This window comes from Carettochelys insculpta, chromosome 2, assembly GCF_033958435.1.
Source record: "Carettochelys insculpta isolate YL-2023 chromosome 2, ASM3395843v1, whole genome shotgun sequence".
Classification (NCBI taxonomy): Eukaryota; Metazoa; Chordata; order Testudines; family Carettochelyidae; genus Carettochelys; species Carettochelys insculpta.
In genome coordinates this window covers 118550236-118561992 of record NC_134138.1, presented here as the reverse complement: position 1 = coordinate 118561992, position 11757 = coordinate 118550236, and the positions used below count along the sequence as shown (strand labels likewise).

The following is an 11757-nucleotide window of genomic DNA, read 5'->3' as shown; positions in this document are numbered from 1 at the left end:
AGACAGAGAGCATTTCCAATGCCTTTCACCTGCTTTGACTGATAGTTATTAATTAATTAACTGTTTAAGTTACTTGGAAAAAGAGAAAGTGGGAGAGAGTGTCATTGTTTGTTTTAAACTTACACTAGGGTGGGGAAAAAAGTCTGTGCAGATCTCAATTTTCCCTCCATATCTGACTTGCACCTCTTCATGGTGGAGGGGTGTAACATCCAAAGTAGCAGATTGCTCATTGGAACTATACCAGCAGTGACAAAGGCTAGTCCAAAATACTGCTCTCAGCATAATGCAAGGTGAACAGAGCCAAAAAAAGCCCTGAACACGATTGCTAACGCAAGCAGCAGAGATACTGGACAGCAGCTATGCCTAACAACCCAAGGGGAAGGAAGTCACAGAAAATGAATCAACAGCTTGGATCACATAGGCTAGAAGCATCTGTCTACAGAAGAGATGTTCCAACAAAACTTCTGTTGACAGATAGTATCAACACAAAGTCAGATCAATTTTTTGATCCACTCTGTCAACAAAAGGGCCCCCTGGGAGCATCTACACAGCCTTTTTGTCAACATGCATTTTGTATGTAGATGCTCTACAAGTTTTGTCTACAAAACTTTCTTGTGTAGACATAGCCATAGTGGGAAGGCAGTGCTTGTAGACCAGAAAAAATGTTCTGTTGTTGTGCTTCTAACTCATTCCAGTAGAACAAGGTATTCTTTAATCCACTGAGTCACCTTACTCCACAAAAAGCTCTACTGAATTGAATGGTACTTCCTGTGGAAATGTACTACTCAACAGGAGTAAAGATGGCAGAAAAAGACCCCAGAGAAATAAGAAAAAAAATCAAAACCCCCATGTCTGATCTTTAACCTGTTTGTCTCTGCACTGTTGAACAATGCACAAAGATCTGGAAAAGCAACAGCAGTGCCCATGGCAATATAAATGATAAAATGTGGCACTCACCCCACAGAAGTGGCATTTATGGGCATATTTTTGAGCTCTGTTCCAAAATAAATACTGTGCTCTCCATTAAAATCAATTCTGTCATGAAAACATCAGAAAAAATGCCAAACTGTAAAGGCTTTGTGGCAGTTATAAAAACATTTTGAAGGATAACGAAATTTCAGCCCAAACAAAAGAACACACTATTGTTTGCTCCACGTGGTAAGTTTAAGCACTGAGGCTGTTTGAACAGCCTGTGGGAACTGCTTCTGGGGGACTGCCACAATGGTAGGATAATTGTCTGGAATGACAGGTCTCTTAACTCATGGCAATGCTGGAGCTGGACTTGTAACAGTCATGTTACCAGCTCTCTCTCTACATTCTCAAGGAAGATCCAAGTTATGTGGCCTGTTTGGGAAGGTTATATGTCACATTTAAAATGATTCCCCAATGACAACACCTAGCACCTTGCCTTTAGGACTTCTCGGGTGACTTCTGTTGTCCTGAGCTGTGTCACTAACTCTTGACCCAGTCCTGGCACTCTTGCCCACAGCAGTACCACATTCTGTGAGTATTCCCATAGCTTTCACTGGACTAAAACCACACTCACTCTTAACTCCCTTAATGGCCTACACTTCCTGGGCATTGGTCCTTCACTGCAGGCTAGAGTATGAGAGGAGTGGGTGCAGAGAAAGCCAGACACTTCCAGGGAAGTATGCACAGAGTAGTCTTGGAATAGTCCTGGAGGGTCTAGCACCTTGCCAAACCTTTACATGAGCCATACAAGAGAGAAAAGATTCCTTGCCTATCTCCACACAGACTATGGCGCACACTGTATCTGGCCTGATAGCATTGATTACAGAGTAAGGTTCTATTCTGTGAATATGAACAGTGGAAGTGATCCCTCAGTAAGACAGCAGATCATATTCTAGTCAGTGCAGATTTCCTAAAGAATCCAAAAATCCTCTGCTGAAATTCCCTAAGACTCTGTCACCCTTACAGAGTCTTCTGGGGGTAGGGGTACTGGTTGAACAAGTTGGCTGTCAGCCTTAGGCCATTTTTTTCTGGGGACGGATAGCTCAGTGGTTTGAGCATTGGCCTCCTGAACCCCTGGTTATAAGCTCAGTCCTTGAGGGGGCTATTTAGGGATCTGGGGCAAATAGGTTTAAAAAAATCTTTCAGGGATGGTGTTTGGTACTGCTGTGAGTGAAGGAGACTGGACTCAATGATCTATCAAGTTCCCTTCCAGTCCTATAAGATAGGTATATCTCCTTGGCTATGTCTACACTAGCCAAAAACTTCAAAATGGTCATTTCAAAGTTTACTAATGAAGTGCTGAAATACATATTCAGCACCTCATTAGCATGTGGGTGGCTGCAGCACTTCAAAATTGATGCAGTTCGTCCAGACCGGGATCCTTTTTGAAAAGATCCCACCTACTTCGAAGTCCCCTTTTTCCCATCTGCTCATAGGAATAAGGGGACTTCTAAGTAGCCAGGGTCCTTTCGAAAAGGAGCCCCATCTGGATGACCCCCGTGGCGGCCAGCTGCATCAATTTTGAAGTGCTGTGGCCACTCACATGCTAATGAGGCGCTGAATATGTATTTCAGTGCTTCATTAGTAAACTTCGAAATGGCCATTTGTATGGCCATTTAGAAGTTCGGGGCACGTGTAGACGTAGCCTACGTCTTCTAAGAGCCCAGTAAACAGTGTAAGTGTCAGTAAAGTTGCTAGATGATATCGACCTCCCATGGTTTGGCAAATTCTCTGGTTCAGTACCAGTCATATCCTGAGGGTGCATGACTGGAGAGGTTCAACCTGTATTTTAGTATCAGATTTGCATTTAAAAATCATGGAAGATAAGTCCTGCAGTGTCCTTCAGCCAAGATGGTCACAGATGCAATACCATGCTCTGGGTTTCCCTGATTGTCTCTGACTGTTAGATACTGGGACTGAACAATAGGGTAAAGATCACTTGATACTTGTCCTATTCTGGCATCTGTCAGAAGATAAGGTAGAGTAAACTCTTTCATATCCCACAGCCCCGGGACTGGTAGGTAGCCGGATATTCAGATATTCTGGATCGTAGAGAAGTATACCTAGCAATGCATAACACTAAAGAAAAACAAGATTAGATATTAAAAAATAAAAAGAAACGTATGAAGAGTACTGTATTTACCAACTACAGTAGTATTGTACACTGTAAACTTATACTGTATTTGTTTGTATTTACTCTCACTAGACTGTAGGTATGTAAAATATAACTACACTTTACTTATGGTTAAAGTGCCACTTATTTGAGCAGATGACAGAATGCTGGTTATGAAAAAGTTTACTGTATTGCGCTAGATGGATGACTGATCTGATCCAGGGTAGCCATTGTGATAGTTACATTCTAATGTTAAAACTTTCCTATTTTATGTTTGAAATGGTTACACCTCCATACAAGTACAATTCTAGCTTGTTAGACAAAATCTGCAGAATGAGGTCTTCAAAGAAAAGTTTTTTTTGTTTTTTTTTCCAGTTTTGGTAGACCTAAATATTTCTTTTCATATACATGGAATGAAATTGCGAGGCGCGTCAATTTCGAAGTGCCGCGGCTGCCCGCATACTAATGAAGCGCTGAATATGCATTTCAGCGCTTCATTAGTAAACTTCGAAATGGCCATTTGCGTGGCCATTTCGAAGTTTGGGGCACGTGTAGACACAGCCATTAAGAGGTAAATGACAGCTAAATAACAGCACGGAACACTGAGAGCCAGGACTGGTGGCTGTAAACAAACTCTATGGGACCACAGGAAACTTGTCCAACCCCTCAGTAAGTGGACATTCAGCTAACTAAAAATCATGCGGGACTATGGATGTTGCTAGATTAGAGAGTGCTGGATTACAGATGTTCAAGCTGTACTGAGCTTCTTCTGCTAGTATATAAGTAATGTACTGGTCCATTCATACATTTTGTTGTACAATCAGGGATAAAGCAATTTCTTCCAACACAAGCAGACATATTCTTGCTCTGTAAAAATGTCTTTACAGTAAAGAGTAATAGAACCAGTGAAAAATGAATAACTCTCCACAGAATTATGGATAAAATAAGCAAATCCCCTACTGATAAGGCATTGTCTAAATACAGAGTGAAACAGAAACGGGAATTCAAAACTTTCTTCCCCTGTGGGGAAATAAAGAAATGGAAATGCCAAAAATGTGATAAAACTATATTGCCAAATGCTACCATTTCCACTGGTGCTATTCTAAAAGAGATGTATGCCATGGGAGCATTTTATAGATAGTGGGAGCTTATCCCCACTACCACCCTTGGCTATGACAACCTTTGAAACCAAAGAGAAATTGCCCAACCACGAAGGGACTTGAACCCTCAATCTTCTGATCCGAAGTCAGATGCCTTATCCTTTAGGCCACATGGTCATGCCTTACCCATCAGGCCTTGGTATGCATCTCCAATAGCCTCTGACAACTGAAGTCCAGCTCCTGGCCTTCACATGTGGCTTAGTTTCTAAGCCTGGTGAAACTGTCTGCACTGATAGGAGAAGGGGTGAAGGCGAGTGACTGGCACCTTAAAACCAGTTGCTTTGGGCAGATGGGGCTCGTCAGCCTGGGAAGGCCGCCCACCTAGGAGAAGGAAACTCTGATTTAAAACCTCCGTTGCCTTGCAGCGATACCTAGTCATGGGAAAGGCTTTGGGAGTAAACCCCGCGGAAAAATCTGGAGATGGAGCCCCTAAGGCAGTTTGAGGTTGTGCTCAATCTCACTCTGGCAGCTCCTGCGATGACATTGGTGCCAAGCTGTACTGGCTTTTGCCTTTCCCTTGGATTACATCAGTGGCATGGAGAGGGAGAACCTGCTGCTGGGCATCAGCTGGTTCTTCAAACTTACTTGCCCAGGCTCGCACCCTGGAGAGGACACTCCGGCATCGCCTTCTCAGTGGTGACACAACACGGGAAGCAGCAGTTACTGGTATTAAGCCACTGCACTCGACTGGCGTACAGTGAGGCGCCAGGGGTTGCTTCCGATGGTGGGAGAGGTCTTCAGATCTCATTGGGCAGCTACCGCCTGCCTCAAGCTAGGCAGCCCCCAGACAAGTAGGTGCTGCCTCGCCATGGTCCACTTGCTCCACTGGGTGTGTGGGGCTTACGGAATCACCAACAGGTGGATCGTTAACCTTACACCAGGCAAAACAAACAAACAACAAAATAATCCAGCCTTCAGGCTGGGCACATGGAATGTAAGGACCATGAGTCCGGGCCTTACAGAAGACCTACAGAGCATTAGTAACCCCCGGAAAACAGCAATCATTAACAATGAGCTGAGAAGACTGCGGATGGACATCGTGGCCCTCCAGGAAATAAGGCTATCGTCCTCTGGATGTCTCAGGGAGAAGGACTTTTCTTTTTTCTGGCATGGGAGGCCTCCAGAAGAGACCAGGGAACACGGAGTTGGCTTTGCAATCAGAAACAGCCTAGCTGGCTCAGTCATACCACCAAATGTGGGAACTGAGAAAATGCTGAAAATCCAGCTTCAGACACCAGTGGGCATGGTCAACATCTTCAGCATCTGTGTGCCTACTTTAACTTCTGCCCAGGAAGTTAAGGACAAGTTCTATGATGAACTTAGCATTGCCATCAGTGAGGTACCTTCCCATGAGCCGCTATTTCTCCTTGGCGACTTCAACGCCAGAGTTGGCAGCGACCTCCACAGCTGGCCATCCTGTCTGGGACAGTTTGGAACAGGGAAGATGAATGAAAACGGACAGCGCCTTCTTGAACTCTCCTCCCAACATGACCTCTGAGTAACCAATACCTTCTTCAACGTCAAACCCCAGCACAAAGTTTCGTGGCGACACCCAAGATCGAAACATTGGCACCAGCTTGACCTCGTCCTCACCAGACGCAGCTGTTTAGGTAATGTCAGGGTGACATGTAGCTACCACAGCACAGACTGTGACACTGACCACTTGTTCGTGTGTAGTAAGGTGCACATCCAGCCACAAAGATTCTTTCGCTCCAAAAAGGAAGAGAGGCCGCGCATTGACACTGGCAAGACTCGTGACCCTTCAAAAGTATGTGAGTTTGTCCAAGCACTTGAAGAGGCCTTGCCCCGCCCAGATGACACTGATATCAGCAAGAGATGGGAAGAACTATGGGACGCTATCTATAATACTGCGATATCTACCTTTGGGAAGAAGACAGTCAAGTCTGCTGATTGGTTTGAAGCCCACACTGAAGTGCTGACGCCCCTGATTGAGAAGAAGAGACAGGCACTGGCTGCATACAGGTCCTCTCTCAGTGCGGTGAACCTGCAGGCGCTTTTGTCTGCTCGGAGTCAAGTGCAGCAGGTTGCTCGGCGGTGTGCCAACAATTACTGGCTCCAAGTCTGCTCCAAGATTCAGCAGGCCGCGGACACTGGTAACGTGAGGAATGTACAATGGGATCAAGCAGGCCATCAGTCCATCACAAAGAAAGACTGCCCCACTTAACTCAGCCACAGGTGAGGTCTTGAAGGACAGAACCAAGCAGATGGAACGCTGGGTGGAACACTACTCACAGTTGTACGCCAGAGAGACCGTAGTTACAGAGAGAGCTCTGAATGCCATCAAGCCTCTGCCCACCCTGACTGAACGTGATGCTGAGCCCACCTTGGAGGAACTCAGTGATGCGCTAAAAGCACTCTCTTCTGGAAAAGCCCCAGGGAAAGACGGTATTCCCTCAGAAATCCTCAAATGCGCAAACGGTACCCTAGTTTCAGAGCTGCATGGAATACTTTGCCAATGCTGGAGAGAAGGCAGCGTACCGCAAGATATGAGGGATGCTAACATCGTTACTGTCTGCAAGAACAAGGGTGACAAAAGCGATTGTAACAACTGTCATGGAATCTCCCTTCTCAGTACTGTGGTGAAGCTATTTGCACGTGTTGTTCTGAAGAGGCTCAATGTTCTTGCGGAGACAGTCTACCCTGAGTCTCAGTGTGGGTTCAGAGCTGAACGGTCCACCATAGACATGGTTTTCTCTGTTGGGCAACTACAAGAAAAGTGCAGGGAGCAGAACAAACCTCTGTATATTGCCTTCATCGACCTGACTAAGGCATTTGACCTCGTCAGCAGAAAAGGTCTCTTTGCGATTCTGGCTAAGACCGGCTGTCCCCCAACTCTGCTCAGCATTATTAGGGCCTTCCATGAAGGCATGATGGGGACCGTCGTATATGACAGATCCACATCCGAACCCTTTGAGGTTCTCAGCGGAGTGAAGCAGGGGTGTGTGCTGGCTCCAACATTGTTCGGCATCTTCTTTGCAGTTTTGCTCAAATATGTCTTCGGAACTGCTACAGAGGGCATCTTTCTCCGCACGAGAATGGATGGCAACCTCCTCAAACTGTCAAGGCTTAGAGTGAAGACCAGGGTGCTTACATAGTGTCTAAGGGAGTTCCTTTTTGCTGACGATGCAGCTATTGCTGCTCACACTCAGCAGGAACTGCAGTCATTCATAACTCGCTTTGCGGATGCATGCATGGAATTTGGCCTCACAATCAGCTTAAAGAAGACCCAGGTGATAGGCCAAAACGTGTGTAATGAGCCATCTGTCAGCGTGCTAGACTATGAACTGGAAGTCGTCCATGAGTTCGTGTACCTAGGCTCGACGATCTCGGACAATTTGTCACTTGATAGCGAGATCAACAAGCACATTGGAAAAGCTGCCACAACGTTTTCCAGGCTGACGGAGAGAGTATGGGCTGATAATAAGCTCACTGTACACACCAAGGTGCAGGTCTACACAGCCAGTGTTTTGAGCACACTGCTGTATGATGGTGAAACATGGACTTTGTGCTCAAAACAAGAGCAGCGGCTCAACACATTACACATGCGATGCCTTAGGCACATACTTGGTATCTCATGGCAGGACAAGGTCCCCAATAACACAGTGCTTGAGACGGCAGGCACCACCTCCATGTTCACCCTTCTCATACAGAGGCGTATGCGCTGGCTGGGCCATGTCTCGCATGATGGATGGCCGAATACCAAAGGACCGCCTCTTCGGTGAACTGGCATCTGGAAAGAGGCCGAAAGGGCGACCTAAAGTGCGCTACAGGGACATGTGCAAGCATGACCTCATCGCTCTCTGTGTCAGCATGAACACCTGGCATTCGCTCGCCTCAGACAGGCATGCCTGGAAACAGGGAGTGAAGGAAGCTCTTGTTGTGTATGAAACTACCTTGGTGAAGGAAGCGGAAGACAGGAGAGCCCTCAGGAAGATCCGTGCCCGTGATACCAGAGCGACATCTGACTACTGCTGCTCACAGTGCGGAAAGGACTGCCACTCCTGGATTGGATTGCACAGCCACAGAAGACGCTGCTCGAATCAGTCCAACTGGGGCGCAAACCCATGATCCCTTGGGATCGAAGGATGCCTACATATTCTAAAACCATGCAAAATTTACACAGAGAAACTAAGCCTGATACTGCTGTTTGCAGTCCGCAATACAGTTTGTGTCCAATTATACAGTATATGTGGATAAGCTGACACCACTGCCAGAGATTTAATTGGTGGCCCCGTCCAATGGAATTTACTTCACTGCGTTCACCACTTGTTATCCAAACCGTCAGAAAAAGTGGAGCATTTTCTATACAATTCTTAGCAAAATCACAACCCAAACCCTTTGAAAATGTGTTAAACTAAGAATAGATGCCAACACGGGTAAACTCACAAGAATAGGGTTTTCTTCTGGTCACTAATCTTCAGATTTCAGATTTTTCATGGAAGCCACACCTTTCCATATACTTATTTTTTCTATTACCTATTCTTGTTGGAAAGTTTCCTCAATTGTCCAGAACTAAGTAGATGTCAATTTTATTAAAAATATATATGATTTGCCTGAATGGTCAAACAGAACCTAGCGGGTTAACTACGTGACATATTACAAAATGCAATTCTGGCTCTATGGAACTAAACTAACCCCAACTAAAAATGTTCAGGGTGGCATTAAGGAAGGTCTTTTCTCTGCTACAGTTTATATATATATAGTGTTGATTTTAAAAGAATTTAACTTAGCTGTGGATATCATCTTAAGGAGCAGAGTCTAAGATGAAAGCGATCAAGTAGCACTTTAAAGACTAACAAAATAGTTTATTAGGTGATGAGCTTTCGTGGGACAGACCCACTTCTTCAGATCATAGACCATGGTCTGTCCCTCAAAAGCTCATCACCTAATAGATTATTTTGTTAGTCTTTAAAGTGCTACTTGATGGCTTTTTTTGTTTTGATAGTATACAGACTAACACAGCTATCTCTCTGTCAGTACTCAAGAGTCTAAACTGGTATAAATTGGCATAGTATAAATAGAGATACAGGAATTTTTGCAAGGTGAGAATTTGGTCTTATTTTTGTATTGTTTTGAAGACTGTAAAAATTACAACCTGTCGCTTTAAACCCTCATCTGGTTTTCAGGCACTGACCTCTTCAGGGAACTAAATGATATGAGTCTCGTTCCCAGGCTCATTTTGCAAGCAGCAAGCTAGCATAACTTAGATTACCTCCCTGTTTAGGAAGCAGCCTGTTTCGTTTCTCTGTGTTTTGGAGTTCTTCTGTGTTCTGAATCCTAGGACAAAGTAGCTTCCTGTTGCAAAGTTGAAGTAAAGATTTTTATGTAATTCTTCTATTTGGGGAACGTATGCTGTGAAACATAACAAGACTGATAGGAGAACCAGGTCCTCCCAATCATTTACATGTCATCATCATCATCAACAACCATGATGGGCTCAGTGCCCATTAGTGTCTAATGCCTTTCTCACTATTTTCTTCCATCTTTCCCTATCCAGTGTGAAGTGGCTTAGTTTCTGTAGGCTAGCTCCTCACCAGTCTACTATATCATCTACCCATCCTCTCTGGGGTCTGCCTCTCCCATTCAAACCATCCATTATGCTGAATAACAGACTCTTGATTTTTTGTTCATTTTTCATTCTGCAAAAGTGCTCAGATAGCTGTAACTTCCATTGTATAACTTTCTGCAGTAGGTTCTCTTTTGGCTGTATCTTCCCATATAATTCCTTGCTGGTGACTTTCTGCATCCATTCTATTCTCAGGATCTGTCTATAAAGCTCCTCTCAAACACTAATATTCTTCTCTTTGAATCTTTTGTTATGACCCATGTCTCACTTCATAGAATCATAGGGCTGGAAGGGATCTCAGGAGGTCATGTAGTCCAGCCCCCTGCTGCAAGCAGAATCAACCCCCACTAACCCACTAAGTCATCCCAGGACCTTGTCAAGCCAGGACTTAAAAACCTCAAGGGATGGAGAATCCACCACCTCTCTAGACTATGCATTCCAATGCTTCACCACCCTCCTGGTGAAGTAATTTTTCCTGATATCCAACCTACACCTCTCTGTCTTTAACTTCAGACCATTAATCCTTTTTCTGCCATCTGACACCACTGAGAACAGTTTCTCACCCTCCTTTTTAGAGCTCCCCTTCAGGAAATTGAAGGATGCTATTAAATCACCCCTCAGTCTTCTCTTCTATAAGCTAAACAAGCCCAAATCCCTCAGCCTATCCTCATAGGTCTTGGGCTCCAGCCCTTTAGTCACTTTTGTTGCCCTCCACTGAACCTGGTCTGGCACATCCACATCCTTTTAATACTGAGGGTAGGGCCCAAAACAGGACACCATATTCCAGATGTGGCCTCACCAGTGCCAAATAGAGGGGAACAACCACTTCTCTAGGTATGCTCAAAATCCTCCTCCTAATGTACCTTAGAATGCCGTTAGCCTTCTTGGCTACAAGGCCACTCTGTTTACTTATATCCAGCGTTTCATCTACCCCAAACTCTAGATCACTTTCCACTGTACTGCTGCTGAGCCAGTCAGTCCCCAGCCTATAACAATGCTTGGGATTCTTCTGCCCCAGGTGCAGGACTTTACACTTCTTGTTGAACTGCATCAGATTCCTTTTGGTCCAATCCTCTGATTTATCAAGGTCAGTCTGGATTCTCTCTCTATCCTCCAACACATCTACCTCTACCCCTAGTTTTGTGTCATCTGCAAACTTGCTGAGGGTGCAAACCAGTCCCTCATCCAGGTCATTAATAAAGACATTGAACAACACTGGCCCCAGAACCAAATCTTGCAGTACTCCACTTAAAACTGACCACCATCCAGGTATTGAGCCATTGACCACTACCTGTTGGGCCCAACCATCAAGCCAGCTTTCTACCCATCTTATAGTCCAAACATCCAATCCATATTTCCTTAAATTATGGGCAAGAATGTTGTGGGAGTCTGTACCAAAAGCTTTGCTGAAATCAAGGTATATCACATCTACTGACTTCCCATGTCCACAGAGCCTATCACCTTGTCATAGAAGCTGATCAGATTGGTCAGGCAGCACTTGCTCCTGGTGAATCCATGTTGACTACTTTTTATCACTTTCCCCTTTTCCAAGTGCTTGTTAGCCAGTGGCCGGGTAATGTGCGGTGAGGTACCAACTATGTCCTTGTTACCATCCGAGTCTTTTACTGCTAGAGCAGGGAGCTCCTAGCACTCTCATCTATGGCCAGGCTGTGGTAACCAAATGGTTAAAGTTCTTTTTATTGTGCCGGCTGTGTTGCAGTGACAAAGAGTAACAGCAGTCAGGCTTAGATCTTAACTAGTTACAAGTTTATTAAGCTACAGTTATAAGCATGCAGTTACAAGAGGCTATTGTCTACTTCTTTATGCTAGCAGAGTACAGGTGTTAACAGGTTACATTACAATTCAATACCATGACGTCTTAATGCAACAGCATCTATCTATAGAGCTCTAATTCTTTAACTGTG

General features: G+C 44.8%; 1 non-coding gene across 1 annotated transcript; it reads right to left on the bottom strand.

Moving 5' to 3' along the window:
- Positions 1–4289: 4289 nt before the first annotated feature.
- TRNAR-UCG (transfer RNA arginine (anticodon UCG)) lies at positions 4290–4362 on the bottom strand. The gene has a single exon. It is a non-coding gene; the product is annotated as a tRNA-Arg (tRNA).
- Positions 4363–11757: the final 7395 nt, after the last annotated feature.